Genomic DNA, 15,392 nt, shown 5'->3' with positions numbered 1-15,392 from the left:
AAATAAGAAGTTGTAGCAACTTTTTTTTAAACCGCACAACAACAACACGGGGGCGGGGGGAGGGAAGAAAGTGCCAGTAACCTGAATTTCGAGTTCTTCCGCAATCGAAGGTACCTGTCTCAGTCCGACTGAGTCCGAGTTCCCCTGACTCCAGGCTCTCCGCTCCGCTGGTCAGTTTCACTGGGGAAAGGCTTGAAACTCACACATCGCAGGGGGAGGATCAGGCGCTGCTCGTAACCAGCTATTACTCTCTTTTGTTCTTCCAAATCTCACCCCGCACCAACAACAGGGAGGAAGAGAGAGAGAGATTAATTCATGAGCCTTCAGCTCGCTCTTGTTCTGATCCCAATTCTGGGAGAGGGGAGGAGGAGGGGGTGTGGGAAGTATCTGACGTGGTGGCTGGGAGAGTGGTGAAAGAATTACAGGTTCCTCCCCGGCAGTGAGAACGAAGTTCAGTTCTGGGCAGTGCTGGAACGGTGAGGCACTACTGATCAAACCAAACAAACCCTTCCACTGGCTTTCCCTTCAACTCAAAAAAAACAAGGAAGCGACTGCGAGTCTCTCCCTCTCCAATTGCAAGAGTTACGTTGTGATAATTTCAGCACACCTTAGACACAGTTCAAAGTCTAATGGTGTGGCTGTTTTTTTGGAGGGAACGATTCATCCTGATTGCAGGGTGTGTGCTGCCACTTACAGATCTGAGTAAAAATCAGATATCTTTTCTACCCCACCCCCGTTTTGGTATTTAAATTTAACATTTACATCTTGGCAAAGTTAAACTGGGCACATCAGATAGATGTACAAGTTTCTAATATTCCAAAGGTATCCCAATGTGGTCTACTTTTCTCTATGCACATTTATAAAGTAAACTTGGCTATCTCAATTAAAGTTTAAGATTATGTATTAATGCCACAACTAGGCTTACATTAACACTGCAATGAAGTCACTGTGAAAATCCCGAGTCGCCACATTCCAGCGCCTGTTTGGATACACTGAGGGAGAATTTAGCACGGCCGATGCACTTAACCAGTACATCTTTCGGATTAAGGGAGGAAACTGGGGCACCCGGAGAAAACCCACGCAGACACAAGGAGAACTCTGCACAGACAGTGACCCAAGCCAGGAATCAAACCCAGGTCCCTGGGTCTGTGAGGCAGCAGTGCTAACCACCATGTCACGCTTTAGTACATCAGATGTACAGGTTTCAAGTATCATTTCAAACATTATATAAGCTCAAAGGTATCCCAATGCAATCTACTTTTTTCTCTGCATATTTATAAAGAAAACTTGGCTATCTCAATTTGCCACTCTATAATTGCACCCTCTCACTCGGAGGCAGGCTCAAAGGGCTGAATTTACCCACATCTGCCCCTAATTCTTATGTTCCTTTAAAATAACTTTAAAATAAGACAACCTTTAAAATAACTTTGCAACATTTGTAAGAATCCATTGTAAAGCATTTTCTTGACTGTGGACGCATCTCAGTAAAGAATCTGAATGTTATTGCATTTTGTGTGATTGCCATTTTGCAATGTTTGTAATGTTCTTGCAGATTTCTAATGAATAAAGTATATTTTGGTGAAAAAAGAATCTACACCACAGAGAATCTTTAATGACCAACTCAGTACAAGTTCCAAAAATGTCAAAGGTATTTAAAAACAGAACATATGGAAAGAATGTATGACTTTAAAAGGGGGGTGGGAATAATGTGTGTACATTTCAATCCAATTATCCCAACCCTTTCACTTGTGTGTTTCTCCTCCCCTGTTTGAATGGCCGCAGTAGGTTGGTTGTGTCGGTTCACACATACTGGTAGCACTGTTCCCTCGGGACTTGAGGGGAAGAGGTTCAAATCTCTGTCCAGCACTTTTGAACATGGTTTAGCACCAGGGCAATTCTGCACTATCAAAGGTACTCTACATTTGGATGAGACTTCAAAGAACATAAGAACATAAGAAATAGGAGCAGGAGTAGGCCATCCAGCCCTTCGAGCCTGCCCCGCCATTCAATAAAATCATGGCTGATCTAGCCATGATTGATGATGGTTTGATGATGATGATTGATGAGGCTTTCTTAGGTGGAACCCGGATAAATAACTGGATAGCGCTTCTAAAATAAGCAAAATTAGCACTATGGGTGCTGGAATCTGAAACAAGAATAGGAATAGGGCCTGGGTGGGATTGCGGTTGGTGTAGACTCAATGGGCTGAATGGCCTCCTTCTGACTGTAGGGATTCTATGAACAGGAAGGAAAAAAACTCAGCAGTTCTGAATTTCTACAGCTCTAACATATTCATAGAAACGTAGGAAGTAGGGGCAGGAGGAGGCCATTCAGCCCTTCGAGCCTGCTCCACCATTTGTTATGATCATGGCTGATCATCCAACTCAATAGCCTGATCCCACCTTTCTCCCATATCCATTGATCCCCTTCACCCCAAGAGGTATATCCAACTCTTTCTTGAAAATATACAATGTTTTGGTCTCAACTGATTTCTATGTTAGTGAATTTCACAGGATTACCATTCTCTTAGTAAAGAAATTTCTCATCTTAGTCCAAAAACGTTTATCCCTTATCCTTAGACTGTGACCCTTGGTTCTGGACACTGGGAAAATACTTCTTACATCTATCCTGTCTGCCTGTTAGAGTTTTACAGGTGTCATGAGATCCCCACTCATTCCAAATTCCAGTGAATATACTCCAACCGACTCAATCCCACCTCATATGTCAGTACAACCACCCCAGGAATCAGTCTGGTAAACCATCTCTGCACTCCCTCTGTAGCAAGAACATCCTTCCTCAGATGAGACCAAAACTGCACATAATATTCCAGATGGGGCCTCAGCAAGGCCCTGTACAATTGCAGCAAGACATCCCTGCCCCTGTGCTTGTATCCTCTTGCTATGAAGGCCAACAGACCATTTGCCTTCTTTACTGCCTGCTGCACCTGCATGCTTACCTTCAGCAACTGCTGTACAAGGACACTCAGGTCTCGTTGCACATCCCCCTCCCTTTTGTTCTGACAAAAAGTCAAAGGATTTGAAACATTAACTCTGTTTCTTTCCTCATAGATGCTGCAGACCATTGAGGTTTTGCTGACATCATCAATTCATTGAATCAGCTCTCTCATCAGCGGTTGATTTGATTTATTACTGTCACATGTATTGGGAAACAGTGAAAAGCATTGTTTCTTGTGTGCTATACAGACAAAGCAAAGCGTTCATAGAGGAGAAGGAAATGGGAGAATATAGTGTTACAGTCACAGCTAACGTGTAGAGAAAGATTAATTTAATATAAGGTAAGTCCATTAAACAGTCTGATGGCAGCAGGGAAGAAGTTGGTTTTTGTATCTTTTTCCTATCGGAAGAACATGAAAGAGAGTATGTCTGGGGTGTGTGGGGTTCTTGATTATGCTGACTGCTTTTCTGAGGCAGTGGGAAGTGTAGACAGAGCCAGTGGAGGGGAGGCTGATTTGTGTGAATGGACTGGGCACAATATCTCATTGCTCTTCCTGAGATCATGCTAACTTGGCTACTGCATTTACCCAGAAGACAGAAGTGACCACAGCTCATTGGCTGTGAAGAACTTTGGGGAGATCCTGTGGATCTGAAAGGTGCTAGATAAATGCAAACTATTCCTTCATTGGTATTTTCTAAAAGGTAGAGCTACACAGTGTGGCAGTTGGCATAGAGATAGGGAAGGTTTGATTCAGTGCTGTGCCGGAGGTTGATTTTTAGTCTGGATGTTGGCAAAGGGCCACAATTGGGCAGGAATCCCTGCAGGAAATGTGTGGGTGAGCACACAAGCACACTCTGATGGTTATGTGGAAAAATAGGCCTTCAACATTTAAAGATTAATGGTTCATCTGTAGTCAGCAGCTACTAGAACAACTCCAGTTGTTATTGGTGTTTTTGGACATTGACAACAAGGCCACATTTCTCACTTGACATGAATACTAGTATTGTCCAGTTACCCCTATCAAGCCATCTGGTCTCTACTGAATCATATCATAGAATCCCTAAGGAGGCTATTCAGCCCGTCGAACCTGCACCGACACCCAGGCCTTATCCTTGTAACCCCACATATTTACCCTGCTAATCCCCCTGACACTAAGCATTCCCCTTGGCACGGCCAATTCACCTAACCTGTACATCTTTGGATTATGGGAGGAAACCAGAGCACCCAGAGGAAACCTACGCAGACATGGGGAGAACATGCAAACACCACACATTCTTCCTATTTAGGAAAAAAGATACAAAAGTCAGAGATCACGTACCAACCAACTCAAAAACAGCTTCTTCCCTGCTGCCATCAAACTTTTGAGTGGACCTACCTCACATTAAGTTGATCTTTTTCTATACCCTAGCTATGACTGTAACACTACATTCTGCACTCTGTCCTTCCCTTCTCTATGTATGGTATGTTTTGTCTGTATAATGCGCAAGAAACAATGGTTTTCACTTTATACTAGTACTAGTGACAATAACAAGTCAAATCCAATAGTCACCTGAGGCCAGAATTGAGCCCAGGTCCCTGGTGTCTGAGGCAGCAGTGCTAACCATTGTACCACCATACCATATTTACTTCTAACTTTCTATAGTTAGGATGGTGCAATGTGTTAACTTAAACAGATTGTGTAATCCTGGTATAATCTGGACTTCATAGAATACCGTGATTTCCAATGTTGTACAAGCAGGGCTGGGCTTCCTTGAGGATTCTCACTATCCCACTAGTAATTCTGACAAACCTCACCACTTGCTAGTGTCAGTATAGATCAGATATTTACCAGCCAAAATGTTTGTAATTGAAAAGCACTCCTAACCCACCTGGAATAGCGATGAGCATACAGCAACTTGTGCCATCTTTCACAGTACAATTTTGAATGGGTCTTCCCAGTTTTAATGCTAACCCATTATTGTTTCATTCTGTACTTGCCTACACTAGTGAATTCAGGTCATCATCGATAGCAGAAAGCATGTCCAAAATTTAGAAATTATATTACAACACACCCTTTATTTGATTATTAATTCAAAGTCAATAATTATTTAAAAATGCAGTGATGATAAAATAACTCACTGTGGTCTTCTGTTCTCTTATGAAGGTTGCCTGTTTGAACAAGTTCTGGGATTAGTAAGAAAACAGATTCTAACTGAATGCTGAGTAATAATGAACAGCCTGATGATTATTTAAGAAATCATTTCCTAATAGTATTCATCAGTATGGAATGTATGACTCCTTGTGGACATCATCAGTGAATTAGGGTCATTGTAAAGGGTGGCACAGTGGCACAATGATTAGCACTGCTGCCTCACAGAGCCAGTGACTCAGGTTCAATTCCTGGCTTGTGTCACTGTCTGTGTGGAGTTTGCACATTCTCCCCATGTCTGTGTGGCTTTCCTCCGGGTGCTCCGGTATCTTCCCACAGCCTAATGGTGTGCAGGTTAGATTGATTGTCCATGCCAGACTGTCCCTTAGTGTCAGAGGGACTAGCTAGGGTAAATACAGGGATAGGGGCTGGTGCAGAACCAATGGGCTGAATAGCCTCCTTCTGCACTGTAGGAATTCTATAACAGGCACAGACATCCTTTAGAAGGGCTTTCAAATTTAACTATGGAGGGAGGCAAAGGACATTAGGAATGATAAAGAGCCGGGTAATTATGTTAATTTATCTCTTACCCCTTTTGGTCAGTATGAGTTGTTGAGTCATTGTGATAGCTAAGGAGAACAATGTGCCAAAGACTGGCAGGTGTCATGAGCTTAAACTTTGTGATCTGCTGACTAATTCCAGTCCTGCAAAGAGTGCTAAGCTCATAATACAGGAGAGGTGAGGGCCTAATAGTATTGTCACTAGACTGTTAATCCAGAAACACATATAATATTCTGGGGACCCGGGTTCAATTCCCACCACAGCAAATGGTGGAATTTGAATTGAATTTTAAAAAATCTGGAATTAAGAATCCACTGATGACCGTGAAACCATTATCATTGTTGGGAAAAACCCATCTGGTTCATTAATGTTCTTCAGAGAAGGAAATCCGCTGTCCTTATCTGGTCTGGCCTACATGTGACTCTAGAACCACAGGAATATGGCTGGCTCTCAATTGCCCTCTGAAATGACCCAGCCGAGGACAACTAAGGATGGGCAATAAATGTTGACCAGCCAGTAATGCTCATGTCCCACAAATTAATCAAATAAAAAAAACAAACACTGCTTCTAATTTGACACAATTTGTGCTAAATTGGTCATTTATTTTAACAGACCACAGAATGGCTGATGTGGGAAATGGAGAAACAAATACTGATACATCTGTGGGAGTAGGAATTCACCACAGTAAGCATATTAGATGAGAGTTTATTCTGAATGTTGTGGACAGAACTAGGAGTACTTCATAACTTATTTATAAGATTTACATTTGGACAGATAAAATTGAAAAGTAAAGAAGTTATCCTAAGTTTGTATTGAAACTTGCTTAAACCACACTTGTGTACAGTTCTGGTTGCTATGTTAATAAGGGGATATTGTACTAGAGAGCAAGAAAAAGATTTACAAGGTTAATATCAGAATTGTGTGGTAATATTTATCAAGATAGGGTAAGCAGGTTGGAAAAGAGAAATCTGAAAGGTGAGCTAACACAGATGGTATGGATACAGAGAGAATGTTCTCCCTCATAGAGATGAGCAAATCAATACAAGATAATCACTGAGAAATCCAATGGCATATACGGAAGAGACTTCTTTCCCAGATTGCAATAAGAACTTGCACCATGTTATCACAGGGCGTAGTTTGTTTATCCAGCAATAAGGATACTTCAGTTGCAAGCAATAAAAGAACTAACTTCACAAAGTACAGTTTTTAATAAGAAAACTTCATTACACCACCACTTGAGCCAAAAATACTCCCTACTGCTTTCTATTTGTACCGGGTCAGCTGGTCAGCTGACCACCACATCATTTTACCATTGGTTACATTGTTAACCTAGCCAGCAGGTTACCATTGGTTATGGTACAACAGCAGATGCATTTAAAGGAGAAGCATGCGAGGGTTTAACTGATAAAGAACAATTGAGTGGAGTATAAATGCTGTTGTGGCCTAGTTCACCAAACTGCCTGTCTCTCTGCTGTATATAATAGTCTGTGGCTACACTATCTGCACAAGAGTGCATCACCATCAATGACACTCCACAGCATGACAGACACAGGTATTTACATTTGCTTTTCCTAACATAGCACAGCCCCATTTTGTGATGGAGTTATGGGGTGTTTACTTTGGTTGAGGGAAATATTAATAGCCTGCACAATCACAAAATGTTCCAGATAATTGTAACATGAATGCTGATAACCTTGCAAAACAATGAAAAGTTTCCTGAAGAATTTGTTCGGGATGGAAGGTGGATAATTAACTATTTCCTATGTGTTATTGTTCACATGTGACTCACAGAGTTATAATTGTAACTGAATTGTGGAAATTTCCTCTTTGGGCCTATGGAAAGTCTAGTTCCAGTCTAACTGTCTGGGTTACGCACCATGGAGAATTAGTAGGAAGTTAAGGCTGATGTTGGAATGATAGTCACACACTGAAACTTTAGGAACTTTCAAGCGGTTATTGGATAGGCACACGGAGCACACCAGAATGATAGGGAATGGGATAGCTTGATCTTGGGATTGGACATAGCTCAGCACAACATTGAGGGCCGAAGGACCTGTACTGTGCTGTAATGTTCTATGAAACAGCTGCCAAATTGGACGAGCACACTAGCAAAAATGGTGGGCCAATGTGCTATAGGTTAGACTTGTTAAAAATACAAAGGCCATCGCACCTTTGGGAGAAACCGTCATTCTCTACAGATACCCTCCAAGAAAGAAAACTTGACCACTAAAAGAAACACTTCTGATGGAATCTGTGGCATGTACAGTAACTCCAGGAGTCAGCTGTAAAGGAACAGTGTTTTATTACAGAAAATAAAGTAAAGCAAAACCACAAGCCTGTGGTGAACATGAACAGTAATAAGTGTATAAAGTGTAAGGGGCTGAGGACACAGCCTTGTGGGGCACCAGTTTTGAGGATAATCATGAAAGAGGTATCATCTCAAAAGTTTCTGATATGGAAGCCGATGGTGTAGTGATATTGTCAGTACTCCAATGACACAGATTAATGCTCTGGGAACCTGGGTTCAAATCCCAAATGATGAAATCTGAATTGAAGAAAAATCTGGAATTTCATGCTCCTGAAGGTCATGAAATTGCTGTAAAAACCTCTCCGGTTCATTAATGTTCATCCTTGCCTGACATAAATGTGATTCCAGACCCACAACAATCTTAAGTGCCATTCAGTTAGGGGTGATAATAAATTTGATTTATTATTGTCACACATTAGTATACAGTGAAAAGTATTGTTTCTTGTGCGCTATACAAACAAAGCATACCGTTCATAGAGAAGGAAAGCAGAGGGTGCAGAATGTAGCGTCACAGCTGGGGTGTAGCTGGGGTGTAGAGGAAGATCAACTTAAAGTTAAAAAGTTTATTTATTAGTCACAAGTAAGGCTTATATTAACACTGCAAAGAAGTTAATTTACTTGTTAAGCCTTACTTGTGATGCTCACATATAATAAAAGTTCTCCTAGTCACCACAGTCCAGGCCAATGCGCCTGACCTGCACATCTTTCAGAATGTGGGAGGAAACTGGAGCACCTGGAGGAAACCCACACACATATAGGGAGAATGTGCAAACAGTGCCCCAAGCCAGGAATTGAACCTAGGTCCCTGGTGCTGTGAAGTAGCAGTGCTAACCATCGTGCTACAGTGCTACCCCCATCTGATGGCAACTGGGAAGAAGCTGTTCTTGAGTCAAATGGTACATGGCTTTTGTATCTTTTTCCCGACAGAAGAAGGTGGAAGAGAATGTGTGTGGGATCCTTGATTATGCCGGCTGGTTTTCCGAGGCAGTGGGAAGTGTAGACAGAGTCAAAGGATGGGAAGCTGGTTTGCGTGAAGGACAGGACTACATATACAGAGCTTTGTAGTTTCCTCTGGTCTTAGTCAGAGCAGGAGCCACCCCAAGCTGTGATACAAACAGAAATAATGCTTTCTATGGCGTATCTGTAAATGTTAGTGAGACATGCCAATTTTCCTTAACCTCCTGAGAAAGTAAATGTTGGCCCAGCCACTGATGCTCGTGTATAACAGAAAAGAGCTAGCTTTATATTCACCCAACTTCTAGCTTAAACTCACTCAAATTGCAAGGCTTCTTAACCTTTTTCTATCTCAGTGTTGTATTATCTGAAAGGAAACCATTAGTAGAAGTGAGCATTTTATTTAAAATAAAGATTGGCTTGCAAAAAGTGACTTGTTTGTTAGTAATGAGGGCACTGAGCAAGGAAAAAGACTCATATTTAACTGACGCCTTTCACAGCCTCAAGGTAGTCCGAAGTGAAGTGCAGCAAACGATGCACTTTTGATGTGTAGTCACTGGTGTAATGTAAGAAATCAGGCAGCAACGTGCTCGCAGCAAGCCCACCCCCCCCCCCCCTAGAGAAATGAAGTTAATGTCCAGATAGTCTATTTGAATGGTATTGGTTGAGGGGTAAATGTTGGCCAGGAGGGAGAATTTCTTTGCCCTTCAAAATAGGGTTGCCAACGGTGATTAAATGCATTCCTGCAGGTTCTTTTCTTCAAGAGATGTGGGTTTCACTGGCTGGGCCAGCATTCATTGCCTATCCCTAATTGCCCTTGAGAAGGTGGTGGTAAGCTATCAACTTGAACTGCTACAATTTAACACACGCAGCGCTGTTAGGGACGGGGCTCCAGCATTTTGGCTCAAGTGACGGTGAAGAACCAGTCAATATATTCACTCTTATTAGAGATGGTCACTACCTGACACTTGAGTGGCGCGAATGTTACTTGTCACTTGTCAGCACATGCCTGGATAGTGTTCGGATCTGTTGCATAAGGACATGGACTGCTTCAGGAGTCACAGATGGTGCTGAACATTGTGCAATCATCAGTGGACTTCCATACTTCTGACCTTTATGATAGAAGGAAGATCATTGATGAAGCAGTTGAAGACACTTGGACCGAGGACACTCCCTGAGGAACTGCCTCTGTGATGTCCTGCAGCTGGGATGACTGACCTCCAATGACCATAACTATCTTCCTCAGTGCTAGGTATCATCACATGACTTACCCCCATGTTCCAACCATTAATAAGGCTGTGCGCATCATGGCACAGTGGTTAAAACTACTGCATCACGGCGCTAGGGACTTGGGTTCAATTCCAGCCTCGAGTCACTGTCTGTGTGAAGTTTGCACATTCTCCCCGTATCTGCATGGGTTTCCTCTGGTTGCTCTGTTTCGTCCCACAGTCTAAAGATGTGCGGGTTAGATTGATTGGCCATGCCAAGTTGATCCTAGTGTTAGGGATTAGCAGAGTAAGTATGTGGGGTTACGAGAAAGGGCCTTGGTGGGATTGTGATTGAATGGCCTCCTTCTGCTCTGTAGGGATTCTATGAATCTATGAAACATCCATCCTTATGACGCACAACCTTCCCATGTCAATTGGAAAGCAATAAATCTCATTACCCAATAGGCCAATACTTGACTGCAAGTCATAAAGCAGTTTCCCACTCCCCCTTGCCAATTTTCAATATTTTTATATTTAACAAAGAAAAGTATTCAAAGAAAACAAGAAAAATGTTTTAATGTTGCAATGGTTTTTCTCTAGGGTTCCACACAATAGTGTGATTGATTGTGAGATTGTTCTTCAGTTCCTGGAGACTCCAGGCCAACCTTGGAGGGTTGGCAGCCTTATCTCAAAATAGTGCCATTGGGTCTTTTACATCTATCTGGGATGGCAGACAAGACCATGGCTTTATGTCTCAATGAAAAGATGGCACGTCCGACAGTATAGCACCCCTGCAGTACAAGAGTGTCAGCCTACAGTTTTGGGCTCAAATTTCAAGAGTTTGTTCTTTTTATTAATTCATGGGATATGGGCACTGCTGGCTAGGCCAGCATTTATTTACCTTTTGCTATTTACCCTTGAGAAGGTGATGATGAGCTGCCTTCTTGAACCGCTGCATTCCCTGTGGTGCAGGTACACTCACAGTGCTGTTAGGGAGGGAGTTCCGGGATTTTGATTCAGCGACAGTGAAAGAACGGTGATGTATTTCCAATTCAGGATGGTTGATAACTTGGAGAGGTACATCCAAGTGATGGTGTTCCTATGCGTCTACTGCTCTTGTCCTTCGAGATGGCAGTAGTCGTGGATTTGGAAGGTGCTGTCTCAGAAGGCGTGGAAAGTTCTTGTAGATGGTACACGCTGTACATGTACTGTACGCTGGCGATGGAGGGAATGAATGTTTGTGGTTTGGATACCAATCAAGTGGGTTTCTTGTCCTAGGTGTTGTCAAGTTCTTGTGTGTTGTTGGAGCTGCACTCATTTTGGCAATTAGAGAGTATTCCATTACACTCCTGACTTGTGCCTTGTAGATAATGGACAGGCTTTGGGGAGTCAGGAGGTGAGTTACTCACCACAGGATTCCTAGCCTTTGACGTGTTCTGGTGTCCACATTTATATGGCTAGTCCAGTTCTGATCAATGGTTACCCCTAGGATGTTAATGTGGAGGTTTCAGAATGGTAATGCCATTAAATGTAAAGGGGTGATGGTCAGATCCTCTCTTGTTGGAGCTGGTCATTGCCTGGTACTTGTGTGGCATGAATGTTACTTTCTACTTGTCAGCCCAAACAAGGGAATTGCTGCATTTGCACATGGGTTGCGTCAGTATCTGAGGAGTTGCAATGATGTCCTGGAACTGAGATGATCAACCTCCAACAGTCATAACCATCTTCCTTTGTGTACAAATCCAATCAGTGGAGGGCTTTTCTGCAATTTGCATTGGCTCCATTATGTCAAATTCAGTCAAATGCTGTCTTGTTGTCAAGGACAGTCACTCTCGCCTCACCTTTGTGTATTATTGAAACAAGTTTGCAATGAGATTAGGAGCTGAGTGATTTTGATTTGATTTGACTTGATTTATTATTGTCACGTATTAATGTACAGTGAAAAGTAGTGTTTCTTGTGTGCTATACAGACAAAGCATACTGTTCATAGAGAAGGAAACGAGAGAGTGCAGAATGTAGTGTTACAGTCATAGCTAGAATGTAGAGAAAGATCAACTTAATGCAAGATAAGTCCACTCAAAAGTCTAACAGCAGCAGAGAAGAAGCTGTTCTTGAGTCGGTTGGTATGTGACCTCAGACTTCTGTATCTTTTTTCCTGAAGGAAGAAGGTGGAAAAGAGAATGTCTGCGTGGGGCCCTTTGTTATGTTGGCTGCTTTTCTGAGGCAGTGAGAGGAGTAGACAGAGTCAGTGGATGGGAGGCTGGTTTGAGTGATGAACTGGGCTACATTGAAGATTGTTGCAGATGCAGTGGGACTGCAATTCTGTAGCCTTCTGACTCAGAAGCTAGCGTGCCACCAACTGAGCCAAGGTTGACTGCTTGTTGCTATTATTACTGGTGAGTACTACCAGGAAATGTGCTTGTAAAGAAAGAAAATCAATCTGGTAAATAAATCCACGACAGTGAAAACACAACAAGGCCTGGGGTATGGAGGGCTTTGAGATTGGGTTACATAGAAAATTGGAGCAGGAGGAGGCCATTTGGCCCTTCGAGTCTGCTCCACCATTCATCACAATCATGGTTGATCCCCTAACTCAGTAGCCTCATCCTGCTTTCTCTTTGATCCCATTCACCCCACTCTAGTCCCCTCTTGAATATATTTAATGTTTTGGCATCAACTACTTCCTGTGATAATGAATTCCACGGGCTCACCACTCTTTGGGTGAAGAAATGTCTCCTCACTTCCATCCTAGATGGTCTACCCTGAAATTTCAGATTCTGACTGCTGGTTCTGGACTCCCCCACCATCGGAAACATCCTCCCTGCATTTACCCTGTCTAATTCGGTTAGAATTCTAACAAGTCTCTGTGAGATCCCCCCCCCTCATTCGGCTGAACTCCAGGTTGTTTGCCAGAATGACTTCAATTCAGAGTTAATAAATAAATTACCCCATTAATCTGTCCGGGTGGGAAAGTATTGTTTGTACCGCTGTGAGAAAGGGAAAAAAGAACCCAGCTGGATGTAACGGAAGACCTTAAAAATCAGGAAGATGTTCAAAGGAATGACCTAACCCACTGGCAAGAGTTGTCCAAAGTAATGGTGAACTGCAAATTTGATTAGACCCTTGAGCCCTGTTACTGAAGAGGAACATTTCACCTTGTAAGAAGATTGTGAACCATTTTGCAAATGCAAAGGTCTTTAGCTTTCTGGCAAGTAAGACTGAATGGAACATGTTGCAACCTCAGCACATTCCTACGGGAAACACAGCTTCTTTCCCTTTGGCATTACTTCTGCTCCATATATTTTAACACATTAGCCCTGGTTTTAACTCTGTCTACTCAGCGAATACCAGGTGAACAGTTAAAATCAAAACACGGACTTACTCCTTGGCATCCTGCTGCTACCTTGACGCACATTTGGGTTTTTAAGCTACTGTTTTCAGCGGATAATCAGGACCTGGAGGAGAACTGATTCTGAATTTAAACGTGGGTATGGGCCTCCTCGTGATGTTGCACCACCCAGCTGCCATTTCAACCCCAAGACTGCACGGGCAAGTCCATGTGACTTCCTCGCCAGAGAAAGTTGGCAGCAAAAGTGTACCCAAAACCAGAAAGCAAGTTTAACTTTTATAAAAGTTAATCCAAAGATGTGCGGGTTAGGTGCATTGGCCAAGCTAACTTGCCCCTTAGTGTCCCAGGATACATAGGTTAGAGAGATTAGTGGGGTAAATATGTAGGACTACAGAGATAAGGTCTAGGTGGGATAGTTGTCAGTGCAGGCTCGATGGGCTGAATGGCCTCCTTATGTGCTGTAAGGTTTCTATGATTTTTATGATTGTAGGAAAATGGTTTTCGGGAGGGCTTCTTAAGGATTTTGATTCGATATGAGTTATTATTGTCACATGTATGGGTATACAACTGAATGTATTGCTTCTTGCGCTATACAGACAAAGCATACCGTTCATAGAGTACATAGGGGAGAAGGAAAAGAGAATGCAGAATGTAGTCTTACAGCCATAGCTAGGATGTGGAGAAAGAGCAACTTAATGTATGGTAGGTCCACTCAAAAGTCTGATGGCAGCAGGGAAGAAGCTGTTCTTGAGTTGATTGGTATGTGACTTCAGACTTTTTTATCTTCTTCCCATCGAAAGAAGGTGGAAGCGTTTGTCTGGGTACATAGGGTCCTTAATGATGCTGGTTGCTTTTCCAAGGCAGTGGGAAGTGTAGACAGAGTTAATGAATGGGAGGCTGGTTTGCGTGATGAACTGGGCTGTGTTCACAACTCTTAAGGAATACTTGAGCCTCCCCTTGTTCTAGTCTCTTCCTTCATATCTCTGGGCCTAGTGTTGTCCAAAATAAATTCTGACCTGCTGTTGCTTTCTGCCAGGTTTGGGGATTGAAACTTTGGGGGTTGCGGTGGTGGGAGAAGGGGAGGGGGAAAGGGAGGTGTGGGGGTTGGGGAAGAGATGCTTCCGGTCCAATCTCCATCATGGAAATGTGACCTGGGAGTTAAAACCTCACAAGGCATGACGCCAAGCTAAAATCAAAGCTGATATGTTCAAGAACTGTATGTGCAGCATGTCTACATGACCGCACTAACATTTTAATTGGTGGCCAAATAGTGTGAAGTTCATCCAACAAAAATTAATGGAAAGTACTGAAAGTTACTGGATGGATCAGTCTGTAACTTCAATAAAACTGGAGTGCTTGGAATCTCTGAGCTGTTATTGGCTGATGATATCATCAACAATGAACCACTGGTTGGAGATTTGAAAGCCTCCGCTTTTGTACACGTCCTAACCTCTGCATGAGAAAGCTGAGTCCCCACTGGAGGTTATGGTCAATGGCTTGGAAAATTTATATCGCTTGGGGAAGTGTCAACTCTTAAAAAAACTGAGTGAAGTGAGCAGCTGAAAGCTGGTGTCACAGAGTCAAAAGGGATGGTTTGAAGTCTCGTTGCTTAAGAGAGGTAAATAAAGTTCAAAGTTTATTTATTAGTCGCAAGAGGCTGAGATTCATGCTGCAACGAAGTTACTGTGAAATCCCCTACTTGCCACAATCCGGTGCCAGTTCGAGTACACTGAGGGAGAATTTAGCATAGACTGTGGGAGGAAACCAGAGGAAACCCATACAGGCACAGGAAGAATGTGCAAACTCCACACAGTGACCCAAGCTGGGAATCGAACCAGGTCCCTGGTGCTGTGCGGCAGCAGTGCTAACTACTGTGCCATCGTATCACCCCACGTTAGGACATTAACGAATAATTATCTGGCAGGGGTG

At 42.8% G+C, this 15,392-nt stretch overlaps 1 protein-coding gene across 1 annotated transcript in view; it reads right to left on the bottom strand.

Annotated features, from left to right (window-relative positions):
• LOC145358605 (phospholipid phosphatase 2-like) overlaps nt 1-639 on the bottom strand; it is a 125,702-nt gene extending 125,063 nt beyond the window's left edge. Inside the window, exon 1 of the mRNA XM_080212799.1 lies at nt 82-639. The gene's annotated coding sequence lies outside the window, so the exon portion shown is untranslated. The remainder of the gene's footprint in view (nt 1-81) is intronic.
• Between the last annotated feature and the right edge of the window lie 14,753 nt (nt 640-15,392).

The sequence above is a fragment of the Carcharhinus amblyrhynchos genome, chromosome 26 (genome assembly GCF_965287045.1).
Source record: "Carcharhinus amblyrhynchos chromosome 26, sCarAmb.v2.hapA, whole genome shotgun sequence".
In the NCBI taxonomy this organism is placed as follows: domain Eukaryota; kingdom Metazoa; phylum Chordata; class Chondrichthyes; order Carcharhiniformes; family Carcharhinidae; genus Carcharhinus; species Carcharhinus amblyrhynchos.
Note: the sequence above shows the minus strand (reverse complement) of the source record. Positions and strands in the feature narration are given on the sequence as shown.